Genomic DNA, 14,521 nt, shown 5'->3' with positions numbered 1-14,521 from the left:
GAGGACAAGCCAAAACCGTAAACTCACGATCCTATTCCCATCCAACCGCTAATCCCAATCGATCTTATACAACCCTATCCCATCATCAGCTGCCGTTAGTGGTTTGAGTATCAGATTATACGATGACATAAACGTCAACCGCTGTCAGTTGACAGATCGATCGAGCGCGATACGGTTCAGGTAGACACAAGCCGCAATTGGGAATCTTCGGATCTTCTAGAGTGAACTGTGAGAGAGTGAACATCGAGAAAACGCATTCCGCGTCTAAAGTCTTTTCTTTATTCATTTAGTTTTCCGGAAGTGTTTTAATAGCAACGGAGGACGGTCGTAGACCGCCCGTTGATCGCGAAGTTCGTACCAGTTACTAAGAAGTATTAGTGAGGTGAAAATAGCGCATATTTTCGCAAAAGTGTCGGCCCTCAACCACGTGCTAAAAGCAGTATCCATCACGACGAGTCCTGTACCGACGAGAGCAGTCGGAGGAGGTGAGTCTGATACCTGTCATAACCCAAATCAGCGTCTTCACCCTAGGCGTGAAGAGTGTTTGGGTGCACCACGCCGTGCGTTTGTTGGGTGAACGTAGATTCACCGGTTTCTCTCCCTTACTTTTGTTGCAGACCCGCCCTAACCTCATAGCTCTACCGACACATCGAGCTGCGACTAACGGGAGAGGATCTACGGTCTAATCCGTGCACTAAGGTAAACCTCTATTGCCGAGAGAAAATTCAGTTACAAAAGTTAAGTAAACGTTTGGTAAACTCTCCAGTTACGGCTATTATTAAAAATCAATCCTAGCTGAAGCATACCACTATAGACATAATTTTTACGGGCGACGATGCAATAGGGAAAAATTCTTCTAAATTGGACTTGAGACTATCCTAATGCATAGGTCATGTAAGTTTCTGTTCATACGAACCGACTTCGGCTGTATCGGTCCTTGCAACCCGGTACCGGAAATAATGGTAAAAACCTGTTTTAATCCACCTAGTGGTGTAATGATGCCTTTCTCATATCAATCATACCATTATATATAATACTGTGGTATTCTTCAAAATAATTTTCTTCTATTCCTAAAAAGAAAAACCGAAATCGGTTTGTTTTACCGTCTACTAATAAAAACTACTAATTGGAGAAGATTTGAGGACAATTTAGAAAACTTTTTACGGTTTTTCGCCCTTTTCAGTGATGGTGTACAATTTTTAACACACTTTACCTTATATTTTCGGATCCGGAAATCGAATCCAGATGAAATTCAGGAATTACGTATGGGACCACAGGACCTTTCATTTGAACCTAAGTTTATGCAAATCGGTCGCGCCATCTATGAGAAAAGCTAGAAAACACATTTTCAATTTTTGCACATTTTACCCCATAACTTCGAAACCGGAAGTCGGATCTAAACAATATTCAGGAATTTTGTATGGGACTACGAGAACTTTCATTTGAATCCAAGTTTGTGAAAATCGGTTCAGCCATCTCTGAGAAAAGTTAGTGCACTTATTTTCACTTTTTTTTTGCACATTTTACCCCATAATTCCGGAAGCGGTAATCGGATTCAAATAATATTCAGGAATTTTGTATGGGACCACAAGACCTTTCATTTGAATCTAAGTTTGTGAAAATCGGTTCAGTCATCTCCGAGAAAAGTTAGTGCAAAAAAACGTTACATACACACATACGCACATACACACACAGACATTTTGCGTACTCGACGAACTGAGTCGAATGGTATATGACACTCGGCCCTCCGGGCCTCGGTTCAAAAGTCGGTTTTCGCAGTGATTGCATAACCTTTCTGTATGAGAAAGGCAAAACCTCCAAAAAGAAACTCACTCACTTCTCTCCGAGATGGCGCAACCGATTTCCACATATCTTTCTCCTTCATTATGGTGCAACATCGGCGTACCAACAGACGTACAAAAACCGATGTTATTTATTAATTCCACCGAGACCTCGTTTGGGTGGCAAAATATAGCCACCATTCATATGGTGAATCGATTCGAAGCTACCCATTTGCTGAATGAATAACTGTTATCATCCACCGAATTGACGTTCCAATTAAAACCTCGACTCCATCGAAAATTCGATCGAAATTTGGGAGCCGGAGCGTGTTCGTTTCGATCCTGTTCCGATATATTGAGTCACCACAAATGGTTTTTGATTTCGATTACAAGCCGCCGATAAAATTGATGATATTGATTCTTCAATAAATTTCAATCAGAATACTCCGGAAAGGGATAAAAGTTACGAATATGGTGATGGATCTGGATTCGGGAAAAATCGAGAAAAGTGAGTGAGTGATCAATTTGGGTGATACTGTAAGTATATAGAAGGTGGATTTTATCATTTAAAATAATACACTATTCTGTGGATTATTCATAAGTAAAAGAGACTAAAGCTTGACTCATTTAATATCTGGCCACACTTTTCATTACTGTTACACTTTTAGTTGTCGCATCTGAAATGCTTTGATAGCAGTTTGTTTCGGAATGTTTTCTCTTTCAGAGCTGAAAGTTTAATCACGATTCAATATCAATCATCAATAATCAATATCAATAATCGTTCGTGTTAGTTGAATGGTTGTGTGTATTTTGAAACTTTACTGTTTCGCAGCTAGAATTTTTACGGTGGTATACTAAAACAAAAGAATGACTTATGTTACGACAAACATATTCTACCACCCAAGTAGTAAATGGAACTTCAAGAATTAAATGTAATTTCAAGAAGTTTTACAATTGTTTTAAAATTATTATTTATGTTACATATTTTCAGAAAGGTTTTTAAGCACATTTAAATCGATTATGGAATTTATCACTGTAAAATTACTACCAGAAAATCACTGTAGAACAATTTTAAGTACGTCTAAAACAATTGTACAGCAAATCACCAACTTGTCCATATTGCAATAGCTGTTGTAGAAGTTCTGCAAAAATGTTCACACCGTCATATAAAAAGGAAGTAACTATAACAATTGTGCAACAAAAACCAATGAATATAAAATTAAAAACAAGATATAAAATTCAAAACCAAGGATGGCTTCCATCGTATCAAAGAACGCTTACTAGCAACTCTTCACACGATTCAATCAGTGCCATCAAAAAGAGACGGATATCATTGCAGCAACAAAAAACAGGCATGGTTCATTTAACATAGAATAGACAACAGCGCGAGAGCGAATTCCTCTCGATAACCTGTCTGAGAATCAAAGGTTAGCTCGCTGCTGTGGGGATTCTCTCTGAAGCAACAAACGGTGGCTTATTCTCGTTTCGCGATCCGATTCTGTATGGGCAGTGGATAATTGCAAGGGTTTTGAATTATTGCAACCGAGTATGAGATACATCAAGTCGAATCATCGATTCGATTTTCTGCGAAAATTGTCAACTTGCGATTCTCTCTTGGTAAATTCCACACAGCACCAATCATTATCAAACTGTAATTTTTTTAAAGGCCTTGAAATACTCAGAGTATGAAGTGGAGCGAAGAAATGTAGAAAAATTCTCTCGTGGTTCATGCATTGAGAGACTCGAGTTCTTGTAGCATCTTCTACCAGATTGAAAATGTTGTATACAATATTGATAAATATCGAGCAGCTTCTGTCAAATTTTCGGCAATCGTCAACACTGTTCAAAACTTACAAAAAAGTTGTGCAAGATTTACCTGTTTGAAATGAGCACAAAAAACTTGCAAGCATCAGAATATTATCATAAAAGTTGCGGAATTACAACATTACATACGCAATGAAAACAACTCAAACAAATCAATTGGAAAACTTGTGTTTGATTTTAATCTTGCTAGAATGATGAGCAGATTTGACATCACATTTGAATGAAAAGTTACGTTCATCAAAATTACCTCATAAGTGTAATTTACCGCTTGGGCAACTTGTTTGTGCAACTCCAGTACATGTATCACAAATGTTGGACGATAAAAGACTATACTGTATTGTTGTTTAATTCATCTAGTTTGTTTAAAATAAAATTATTATTTCACTCTGAAATATTACGATATCCAACGCATTGAAATTTGTTCGATTTGCTCTGCGTCGGCTTCCTTGGAGAAACCCTTGAAACCTTCCAAGTTAATATGCCAGATGCAAACTGATTTACCTCGATTTGTTATCTGTCCGTCGCGATGTCAGCAAGGCTACTTTTGTGGTTGATCTCCTCCAATCAAGAACAGACTGCTCCGAGATCTCACAGCATTAACAAATTGATATCCATCGCCGTAATCTTAGAAACTATTCTTTTCTTAGGACCCCCTATGCTATAACTAATTATGGGTATAACGAGCCTTTTGCCAGCATGTGCCGAACATTCAACCACTGTTCCAATTCATTCGATTTTAATCTATCACGAAACGTTGTCAAGAAATTGTTCCTAGGGTTACTATTTAATTAGTTTTAGTGTTAGTTAGTTTATAAATGCTATGTTTAAGTGAAATGTATCATTTGGATGATTGTAATTGATGCTAAAGATGAAGAGGTTTTATGCCTGTTGGAGAGCAAGTTTGACAGAAACTAACTCCACCGGGCTTTTGCTTGCTCCAAAAAAACAAATAAACATATATTCGCATGAAATAAGTGTACAGTCATCAAAACACTTAAATGTAAAGGCGCTTGAAAATTTCAGGTGTATGAATACATATTTCACCATAAAAATGTAACTCGTTGACGATTTTCTTTTTACAATAGCACAAACTATCAATGCTACAATAGGTAGTAAGTAGTATTACCATTTTCAAGTGCAGAATATTTTTAAGAATCCATGTTTGTGTTACGAGTAGTTGTATTGAAAATCAAATGCGAAACTTATTGATTAGAAATTATGTTTTTTGTAAACATCAATTGACTTTTTGTTCACATTACGTAGTAGTTGTTTTTCGCTGATTTTATTGCTGCATTCGTAATCGATGCATAAGTTGGAAAATCGCTTTAAATATTTATTTTTATTTTTTTTTATTTTGGAGCAGGGAAAAGCCCGATGGAAAGCAGGGAAAAAAGTGATAGCGCTGTTGCTTAAAAAGTGAGAGGAAAGAAAAAAGTGAATAGGTAAATGTTATAAAGGGTTGGTGAGGGGGTGGGGTGGTAAACGAGAGTGGGCTAACGACAGTGTTAGAAAGCAATTGTTTGTTTTTGGTCATTATTCTAGTTAGTTTCATAATTGATTATCCAAGTTCATGTGGACATTCGTAAAACATATTTACTTAAACGTAACTCATATAGTTGCATATTCAATTTTACTCTAGTAAAATCTAGATTGTCGTTCATACGAACTTTGTCATAATATAAGAAGAGTTCAATGGTTGTTATTCGTAACACCGGAAGAACTTAAAGGTATGTTGCACAACACAGAAAAAGTGGGTCAAATGAAAGGTCTTATGGTCCCATAGCCTGATGTAGAATATTATCTGGATCCGACTTCCGGTTCCGGAGTTACAGAGTAATATATGAAAATCAATTTAATGTTCAATATTGCCTTGGAAGGTGCGATTTGGAGAGCGAGAATCGACACGAGTGGCACGATCTTCCGAAAGTCCGTACAACTTTTTGGCTTCGCTGACGATATTGATATTGTAACACGTAACCTTGAGAAGATGACGGAAACCTACATCGGACTGAACGCTCATTAGACCGGTTGTTCTCTATAGCCACGAGACCTGGACTATGTTGGCAGAGGACCATCGCGCCCTCAATGTTTTTGAAAGAAAGGCACTGAGGACCATCTATGGCGGAGTGCAAATGGAAGACGGAACGTGGAGACGGCGTATGAATCACGAATTGCAACAGCTGCTAGGAGAACCACCCATCGTACGGACAGCTAAAATCGGACGTCTACGATGGGCTGAGCATGTCTTAAGGATGTCGGACGATAGTCCAGTTAAAATGGTTTTTGAATCTAATCCGACTGGTACAAGAAGAAGAGGAGCGCAGCGAGCAAGCTGGATCGATCAAGTGGAGGGTGATCTCAGAAGCGTCCGTGCCTTGAGTGGCTGACGACGAACAGCCATGGACCGAGTTATGTGGAGACGTATTCTTGATACAGCAAAGGACGCCCCAGGCCTATAGCTGTTAGGTAAGGTAAATATGAAAATCAAGTAAGTGCACACAATTATTTGAAAACGACTCAACCGATTTTCACAAACTAAGATTCAAATGGAAGGTTTTATAGTTCTTTGAAAAATTCTAGAATATTTAATCCGAATCCAATTTCCAATTTCTTCAATATTTTTTACAAACGATGGTCAAAACAGGTACAAATCCCATAAAATTGACTGATAAATCCTTCTAATTTGTAGAACTTATTTATAAGTAAGTTCCGGATGCACCGAAAGTAGTGAAGAAAGACTCAAAAGGTATAACTCTCTTTGATTTCTCAGCGATACTAGAACCAATTTTGACAAATCTTGATTTAAATTTGAACTCACTTTGTCTCCAAAACTACCGTAAAATTTCATCTGGATCCGACTTTCAGTTCTGCAATTACAAGGCGACGAGTATCAAAACTTTCAAACCGTCATCTAAATTGATGAAACAAAACCGGTACGTACTGGTACGTGCTGATACGGAATAAAAACACACAACGCGCCTTAACGAACGATACACACAGCGTGCTTTGTTCAATTTCATACACTTGGGTTTGAAAACACAACCGAGTCCATCAACACAGTGAACACATGATCGCTTTAAATAAAACAGAATTACGGTGCGGCTACCAATGTCTGATGTATGCAGGGCCGCCGAGGGAAAATTCGGGCCCGGGGCGATTGCGATATTCTGGGCATTGAATTGAAATTGAGGAATATCATCGAATAATTCGCAAGTCAAATTTGTTTCGATTTTTGATATTTCGTTTCATTGTGAAGAATTAAAAACTAATTTTGAATCTTCGAATTTCCGGGCCCGCTGAAAAAGTCCGCGCCCGGTGGAATTCCTCCCTTTCCTCCTCTCCTCTCGGCGGCCCAGGGTGTTTGATTATAAAAAACGATGCTACGGTTAAGAAAAATCAACCGAGACCCAGAAGGCCGAGTGTCATATACCATTCGAAGAGAATCAGTTTGAAGGGGGAAAGGGGCACTTATTTAATAAATTACTACAGGAACGGTTTTAGAGGACCTTGGGACCTGTTTTTTTTTTTTGCTCGTCCAATCGATCTCTCCGGAGATGGGGTTCTGTCTCTTTTTTTTTTTGGCTCACTAAACCAACGGGGCGGAAAATCTTATTTGGCCCCGGGCGCCAAATTTCCACGGTACGCCACTGTTTCGTTGAGTACGCAAAATACCTGTGTATATGTAGCATTTTTGTGCACTCACTTTTCTTGGATATGGCTAAACCGATTTTCTCAACTGTGTAATTAAATAAAAAATATTAAGATGTCATAGAAAATTTCAGAATTCTTAGTTCCTAATCCGGTTTCTTATTTCGTTATTTAAGAAATTACTACAGGAGGCGGTTTGTCAAAGAAGCTACAATGTGTAACTAAATTGAAATATTGCAACGAATCAGGATTTATATTCAAATTATTGAAAAATAAAGAGCTGTGACATAGTTTTATGTTCGATTTCCTGTTCCAAATTTGTGCATGAAAAACGAAGTAAATTTACAAATTATTTTTATCTGTGCAGTTAACATTCTAAAGAATTTTACGAAGACAATGAAGCATCCAAGACCAAGCTGATCAAGGAAAAAGAAACATTGCGAAAAAACAACAATATATTTCAATTGGGAAACACCAGCGAGATCCGAAATTCAATGTCGCACTACTGATCGACTGAACTAGATGTGAATCATCTGGTTGAATTGGCGAAAAGAACTAAACTCTTTCAATTTCCGTAAGGTCACGAAGTCAATTTACGCGGCAACGGGAACAGAAACGCGTAGAGTTGTCCAAACAGCTGACCTTGAAATTCTGCGAAAATATTATGTATAGTGTATGAATGATCAAGTGGCTGACGCAGGGGCAACCAAACGCGCAAACTAGCCCATTCGTAGCGAAAAAGTTCTATTTTAAATTGATAATAATTGCGAACATGCGGCCTTAAATGTGTTCAAGAATTGATCAGTTTTTTGGTCGCATTCCACGATAAAGTTCACGAGCCATTCATAACAAAGTCCGTATGTCAATCTCAATCGAGTGTCAACACGAAACCCAAACATATCAATTCAAATCACTCTACTCACACCTTCTCCGGTCGATCATTTCTGTGTGAGGTGCATCAACTAGTTCACCGATGCAACGATGAATCGTTATCACCACTTTCGATCGAATTCTGTACTGGTTGTTGACATTTGGCCTTGGTCCATCATAATCAATGAAAAAATCACGTTCCAGAAATATCAGAAGTAAAACGTGATTTATGGCGATAGTGAGTCGTAATATATTTGAATTAGGCATCGAGTGTTTTTGGGAGGACAGGAGATAATGTCACGTTCGTTGATTGAATATCGTACACAAATAATAGTTATCAACAAAAAGAGAGGTTCACTATGAAAGAGAATTATTCTATCTCAAGTAGCAATTGTAACTTGTGTGTTTCACAATTGTTACAGAACAGTTATTCATGTTGGATAAATAGTTGCATATGCGAAAATCATTCGTATTATTGCTTGCTGGGATGCCGAGAGGGAGGGGAAAAAGGGGGCAATCTTCAATAAATAGAAAATAAAAACACGTTTGGTATGTGAATAATTTTGTTCAGTTAATGTATTTTAAAACACAAAAACCTGTTCAGTCCACCTAGTGATGTAATGATGTCTTTCTCATATATAATACGGTGGTATTCTATTCAAAATGTTTCTCTTCAATTTTTTAAAGAAACCAATCGATTGTTTGTGCATTAACTAGTATAACATGACGAATGAAACAGTTTTCTGATCCTATAATCCTATTCGGTATAATCGAAGTTGGTTCCTACGGCCACCAACTAACATGACGTACAAACTCTACTAGTTTCTATTCAATTTTTGAAGATTTCAGACGATTTTGCCGTCGTACTCTTAACGACGATTTAATTTTTTGTTGTATACGACAATATGCAGTAATTTTTGTTATGATCATAAGACCATTTGGGAATTACGGTTTGAGTTCAGTTTAGAAAATTTTTTTACGGTTTTTGTTTCGCCGGTTTAAGTGACAGTATATTTAACACACTTTACACTATAACTTCGGAACCGGAAGTCGGATCGGGACGAAATTCAGGAATTCCGTATAGGATCGTGAGAACTTTCATTTGAATCTAAGTTTGTGGAAATCGATCGAACCGTCGCGGAGAAAAGTGAGTGAGATCCTTTTTGGAATATATGACCACTATTACTGATACTTTCGGAACCGGAGACCGGGAACCAGGATAGTCGGAATCGGTTTGTTTAGTTGTCTACTGATAATAGCTATCGATTTCGGAAGTTTTGAGACCAGTTTAGAAAATTTTGTACGTATTTTGTTTCGCTGGTGACGATGACGGTGTACAATATTTAACAAACTTCATCCTTCTGTATGGGACCGTAAGACCTTTCATTTGAATCTAAGTTTGTCAAAATCGGTTCAGCCATCTCCGAGAAAACCTAGTGAGATTATTTGACACATACACACACATACATACACCCACACACACATACACACCCAGACATTGCTCAGCTCGATTAATTGGGTCGAATTGAATATGACACTTGGCCCTCCGAGTCAATTTTCACTAGTCGGGTTTTCAAGTGATTGCATAATCTTTCTATATGAGAAAGGCAAAAAGTAACGCACGCAACACTTCGCAACGTCTGTAATTCACAAAAGAGTAACGCACGTAACGCCTACAACTCACAAAAAACTAATGGATGTAACGTTTTATAACGCCTGTAACTTACAAAAAGGAACGCTTCGTTAAACCTGTAACTTGAAAAAGGTTACATTTCTTAACGTTTAAAACTTACTAAAAAGTAGTGAATCGTAACTTATAAACGAATAAAGCTTGTAATGCTCCGTAACGACTATAATTTACTGAAAAGTAACGCATGTAACGCTTCGTAAGACCTTTGACTCACAAAAGAGTAACACATGTAACGCTTCGTAACATCTAGACCATACAAAAGAGTAACGCATGTAACGCTTCGTAACACTTATAACTTACGTAACGCTTCGTAACACTTAATAACGCTTCGTAACGCCTATGATTCACTAAAAAGTAACGCATGTAACGTTTCTTAACGCCTAATAATTACAAAAAAGTAATGCATGTAACGCTTCGTAACGCGTATGACTCACAAAATAGTAACTCATGTAACACTTCGTAACACCTATAATTTACAAAAAAGTAACGCATGTAACGCTTTGTAACACCTTTAACTTACAAAAAATAACGCATGTATCGCTTCGTAACGCCTTAAACTTACAAAAATGTATCGCATGTAACGTTCGTAACACTTATAAATTCCAAAAAAGTAATGCTTCGTAACGCCTATACATTAAAATAATGTACCACATGTAACGCTTCATAACGTTCATAACTTATTAAAAAGTAACGCATGTAACACTTCGTAACACCTATAACTTCCTTAAAAGTAACCCTTCGTAACTCGTTTATCGCAAGAATCTAACCATTATAACGGCTTTAAACATTCATAATTTTCACGAAATAATTTTTTGTAACCCTCAATTTAAGAAAATTATCGAATGAAACGCTTTCTAGCTTCTTGAAGGTAACGTAACGCCTCCTCATCTTATGATAATATCGAGTGAAGCGCAAGGATTGATGCTTTGGAAACCAAAATTCAATGTTTCATTTCTAAAATACGCTTGAAAAAGTGGTCGAAAATCTGACCTTCAGATTGTTCTATGTGAAAAATTTGGTGCGGCCATATGCCAAAAATCATACTTAAATGTTAAATGCCAAGAAATTATATACCGAATCAAAAAATTTTTGGCTAATTTATTATTAATTAAAAAAATTAAAAAACCTGTTTTAATCCACCTAGTGATGTAATGATGCCTTTCTCATATCAATAATAATAATACCGTGGTATTCTTTAAAATAATTTTCTTCCATTCTTGAAAGAATAACCGAAATCAGTTTGTTTGGCCGTATACTTATAAAAACTATCAATTGGAGAGCATTCGAGGTTGATTTGTCGAATTTTTTTAACGGTTTTTAGCCTTTTTCAATGGTGGTATAAAATTTTAAACACGCTATATTTCCGGATCCGGAAGTCGGATTCGGATGAAATTTAAGAATTCCGTATGGGACCACAGGACCTTTCATTTGAACTTAAGTTTGTGAAAATCGGTCGCGCCATTTATGAGAAAAGCTAGAAAACATATTTTCATTTTTATGCACATTTTACGCCATAATTCCGGAACCGGAAGTCAGATCCAAAAAATATACAGAAGATTTGTATGGTACCAGAAGACCTTTCATTTGAATCTAAGTATGTAAAAATCGGTTCAGCCATCTCCGAGAAAAGTTTGTGCAGAAAAACGTTACATACACATATACTTAACTTAAGTTTGTGAAAATCGGTCGCGCCATTTATGAGAAAAGCTAGAAAACATATTTTCATTTTTATGCACATTTTACGCCATAATTCCGGAACCGGAAGTCAGATCCAAAAAATATACAGAAGATTTGTATGGTACCAGAAGACCTTTCATTTGAATCTAAGTATGTAAAAATCGGTTCAGCCATCTCCGAGAAAAGTTTATGCAGAAAAACGTTCAATACACATATACTTAACTTAAGATTGTGAAAATCGGTCGCGCCATTTATGAGAAAAGCTAGAAAACATATTTTCATTTTTATGCACATTTTACGCCATAATTCCGGAACCGGAAGTCAGATCCAAAAAATATACAGAAGATTTGTATGGTACCAGAAGACCTTTCATTTGAATCTAAGTATGTAAAAATCGGTTCAGCCATCTCCGAGAAAAGTTTGTGCAGACATACATTTTGCGTACTCGACGAACTGAGTTGAATGGTATATAACACTCGGCCCTTCGGGCCTCGGTTCAAAAGTCGGTTTTTACAGTGATTGCATAACCGTTCTATATGAGAAAGGCAAAACACCCTTTATTATTTATTTGCTAGTTGGCTTCTGGCCAACCAGTGGAATACCAAAGAAATTTGACGCCCGGGGCACTGAACTAACTCCGTCTACGGAAAGATGACTGGGTCGAGCAAAAACAACAGGTCTCAAGGGTTAGTTTACCGCCCCCCTAAAAACGTTGCGCCCGGGGCGAGTGCCCCTTTCGTCCCCTCTCTCCACTAGATACACAACCGATTTCAACGTACCTATATATTATTGATCAACTAACCTATATCTTGCAAAAAATAAGATGCTTTGCACTCAACATCATGAACAGCAAAACCAATCAGTGGAAATACGCGGATACTAGACGACAAGCGAATGTTTTATGTCATTTTGGTTTTGACAGCCATCATTGAATCGGTCCTGGCAGCCACGATAGCCAAACCGCCGAACTTTTCGAAAAAATCTTTAGAGCTCTAAAATATTGCACCAGAATATTAAAACATCAATTTACTCTCAGGAGAGAAAGTATTGTCGAATTTTTGTAACTATTTGATTATTTATCGATACAGTATAATTTCCCAAATAATCGACTAAATTTTAATCGATTAGAAGAGTTTTTAATCTATTAACTTTTCTGTTGTTTAATAATTGAATATTATATGTAGACTAATCGATTAAATATCTTACCCAGGTTATTAATCGATCGACATTCCGAAATCCATAGATTCGTTTTATTGGATCGTATCTATTCTTTTATTGGATGGCCGCCATCTCTATTTATTATACGCCATTTACCACCTATTACAGGACTGTTACTACTTGATCCTTTAATAATTAGTGCACATCAATCCTAATGGAGCCGTTAAGTTAAATAGATATGTACTCATCTTCTATCTAAATCGTATCATACAGGTACCCTTGGTGTCCCTTAAGTCAAATATTGCGAAAATATTACTGAAATTATATACAATGTTGCTTGAATATCAAAAATTTAATGAACGTCAATCGTTTGCTTTCCTTCGCCTTTGCTCGATGATCGCTCTGAAATTCGGGTTTGTTCGTATATTCAAGTGTGAACGAAGTCGAATTATCATGCAGTGATAAACGTCAAAACTCAACCAGGATTTGCACGAACATGATGACATAACCTCAAAAAAATTAACAAAGTTATCTATTTTTTTTTTGGTTTCAAGGCACTTTTGCTCCTCCAAAAACATTATTGGAGTAGACATTCCTCCCAATATTTTGGCAAAAATGCAAGGTCTTGGCATTTCATTCCTTTTGTGGAATTTGGCTATTCAGTTTCAACAGACTTTGCGACCGAATTTTTGGCGTACAAAATCCAGGCCCGTACCCAGGATTTCATTTCGGGAGGGGCCCAAAGATTAAAAAATAATGTTACTGAAAATTGCTTCCCAAGTAGCAAACATTGTTCTAGTACTGAATTTATTAATTCTTCTCGCAACGATTATGCGATTGGAAAAGCGCACTTTTCTTGAATGATGTGCAACAAGTTTCTTGTTTCAAAACAGTAATAACAGTTCGGCTGAAAAGTTCGTATCGTTTAATAGAAACACACATTTTTTTTGCCAAAATTCGTTTTTATTATTCAACATAATTGCCATCAGAGGCGATACAGCGATTATAGCGATCTTCCAACTTTTCGATACCATTTTTGTAGTACGATTTGTCCTTTGCCTCAAAATAGGCCTCAGTTTCAGCGATTACCTCTTCATTGCTTCTAAATTTTTCACCAGCGAGCATTCTCTTGAGGTCTGAGAACAGGAAAAAGTCACTGGGGGCCAAATCTGGAGAATACGGTGGATGAGGGAGCAATTCGAAGCCCAATTCGTTCAATTTCAGCATGGTTTTTCGTTGTTGTTTTTGATCGATTGTGAGCTCACGCGGCACTCATTTTGCACAAAGCTTTCTCATATCCAAATATTCGTGAATAATATGTCCAACACGTTCCTTTGATATCTTTAGGGTGTCAGCTATCTCGATCAACTTCACTTTACGGTCATTGAAAATCATTTTGTGGATTTTTTTCACGTTTTCATCGGTAACAGCCTCTTTTGGACGTCCACTGCGTTCATCGTCTTCGGTGCTCATATGACCAGTACGAAATTTTGCAAACCACTTACGAATTGTTGCTTTGTTGCCCGGTGCAGAGTCTGAATAACACTCATCAAGCCAGTTTTTGGTATCGGCGGCACTTTTTTTCATCAAAAAGTAGTGTTTCATCAACACACGAAATTCCTTTTTTTCCATTTTTTTCACAATAACAAAAGTAGCTTCTCTCAAAATGCAATATCTCACAAACTAATAATCAGACAGCTGTCAAATTTATACACGTATCTTTTGAAGGTTGGTACTAACTGAAAATGGTATGGATTTAATTCTAGTGGCGCCCTCTCATAGAAACGATACGAACTTTTCAGCCGATCTGTTATATGCTAAGTGGAAACCGGAATTGAAATTGCTCAAATCATCTTGTAGTCATTTGAAAACC

At 37.1% G+C, this 14,521-nt stretch overlaps 1 long non-coding RNA gene across 1 annotated transcript in view; it reads left to right on the top strand.

Moving 5' to 3' along the window:
* The first annotated feature begins 204 nt into the window (after positions 1-204).
* LOC131438178 (uncharacterized) overlaps positions 205-14,521 on the top strand; it is a 37,104-nt gene continuing 22,787 nt past the window's right edge. Inside the window, exons 1-2 of the long non-coding RNA XR_009230888.1 lie at positions 205-485; positions 618-699. This is a non-coding gene — a long non-coding RNA (uncharacterized LOC131438178). The remainder of the gene's footprint in view (positions 486-617; positions 700-14,521) is intronic.

Source organism: Malaya genurostris, chromosome 3 (assembly GCF_030247185.1).
Source record: "Malaya genurostris strain Urasoe2022 chromosome 3, Malgen_1.1, whole genome shotgun sequence".
Lineage (NCBI taxonomy): Eukaryota > Metazoa > Arthropoda > Insecta > Diptera > Culicidae > Malaya > Malaya genurostris.
Note: the sequence above shows the minus strand (reverse complement) of the source record. Positions and strands in the feature narration are given on the sequence as shown.